Source organism: Psammomys obesus, unplaced genomic scaffold (genome assembly GCF_907164565.1).
Source record: "Psammomys obesus unplaced genomic scaffold, mPsaObe1.curated_primary_1811, whole genome shotgun sequence".
In the NCBI taxonomy this organism is placed as follows: domain Eukaryota; kingdom Metazoa; phylum Chordata; class Mammalia; order Rodentia; family Muridae; genus Psammomys; species Psammomys obesus.
The window spans coordinates 2,510,666-2,512,742 of record NW_026596039.1 but is presented as its reverse complement, the minus strand read 5'-3'; positions in this window follow the sequence as shown (position 1 = coordinate 2,512,742).

Genomic DNA, 2,077 nt, shown 5'->3' with positions numbered 1-2,077 from the left:
ACACACACACACACACACACACACACACACACACACACACACACACATGAGGTCAGTTTCCCAGAGAACTGAGGTGGTTTTTAGAGCCAACAGGAGAGAAAGGAAATGTGGGGAGGGGAGGGCACAAGTCTAAAAGGGAGTTGTAGACAGTCTTTGGCTGTGACACCCTCCAACAGCTGCTTTGAGAAACTCCCCCCCACACACACAAATTGTGTTCCTTTTACCTTCTTGTTAAACAGCTATTATAACTGAATAGCTGTAGTCTTGAACTACCAGGGAACTATTTTCTTGAGTTCATATATATTATCTGATTTTGCTGGCCTTTACCTTGGTTTCTGAAGGTCTGACTCTGGCCTTGTTAGTCACTGTCATTCATGGGAGTCCTCGGATAAGTTTCTGTAGCTCTGCCCCACTTACATGACTGCAAGATGAGGATAGTGACTTCTTGGGCCTTAGTCCTAAGGTCAGGAGGAAGATGCAGTGTGATGTATGAAAACCTATTTACAAAATCCAAAAGTCACATACAAATAAAAAGCATCCTGGAGGGGTTCAAAGGAAGAAACATTTGGTTCTTTCTCGGGGAGCTTAGAGGGTACATGTGCTGGCTGTTGCCGCTGTCTGTGCTCCAAGGTAAACAGAAACAGCTGCAGTGGCGAGGGGTGTGAGGCTTTGTTTGTTTGTATTTGTTTGCATTTGTTTTGCTGTGAGAGAGAGAGAGAGAGAGAGAGGGAGGGAGAGAGAGTGACAGAAGCTAGCTCAGGCTGGCTTCAGACTTGCTTTGTAAGTGAGGATGAACTTGAAGCTCCTGATTTTGTTTGAGGATTTGATGGGTGGAAAGGTTAAAGCTTTAAGGAAAAAAGGGGGCTGCAGGTAAAAGTGAGCAAAAAACAAGGCCCTACAAGGAATGCTTTGAGTATCTGCTTCTTTGCTGGTGAGATCATCTTAGGTTTGGTCTGGCTGAGATCCATCCCCCCTACCCCCCACCCCTCAGGCCTGGTGAAATGTAAAAAAAAAATCATTCCCAACCACTTCTGTGCCTAAAGCTTAAATTAAATATTCGAGGATTTTAGGTCCAGACTCTCATGGGTGGGATACCTGGCTGAAGTCTATAGGAGGGAGAAGTTGGTGGCTCTTCTTCATTTTGGGAACTATGCATTTAAAATTAGAAAGCCTGTGGTAAGTACGTGTGCACGCGTGAAGTCGCGCACTTGTGTGTGAGTGGGGTGTGTGTGTGTGTTTGGTGTATCCTTTCTTCAAATTATTTGTCAGGGTTTTTTGGCCTTCAAATGACTGCTAGTACCCTGCTTTCCTTAATTATGGGGGTCCCCGGTCTCTTTTATCAACAGCCGATCTAACAGGCTGTTCCCAGTTCTTTGGATTGGGAAGCTGTCAGAACCTCCTGCAAAGTGTTCCTCCATGGAGAAGATCCAAGGCGGTGAACAAACTCTGCTGATTCTGAAGTTAGGAGTCATAGCCCAGCCTCCTGCTCAAAGCCAGAAGAACTCTCCGGTTCTTAGCCAGGCCTGACACCTCTTAGGAAGGGGTGTCTCCTTTCTCTAAGACTAGGAGTTAAAATAGAGTGATACCAAATCATGCCTGTGCAAGCCAGCAGCCGGATGTGAAGGGTCAGAAAAGGGACCGATACTCTGGCATCACGTAGGGGTGAACCCAGCCTTGGCCCTTCAAACAGATGTACTTCCTTTTTTTCCCCCCACAACCTCAAGTATGTTGTGTAATGTCAGGATATGTTAGGCTCCTCCAAGTGTCATTGCAGGACATGATGGACAGCTGTTACCTCAGATGTCTTATTGACCTATAGGGATATATTCTATTTTAAAGTGGATTTTTTCCCCCTGAGGCAAAAACAAAAACAAAATCCAACCAAATAAAAAGCTAGACAAATTTCTTTGTCTAACCCTAGCTGTCCTAGAACTCTCTCTCTCTGTAGACCAGGGGGGGCCTCAAACTCAGAAGTCTGCCTGCCTCTGCCTCCACGGTGCTAGGACTAAGGTCCTGTGCCAGCACCACCTGGGTTGAAGTGGATTCTTATGGCCTTTAGGGATGTGATTTTTATTCC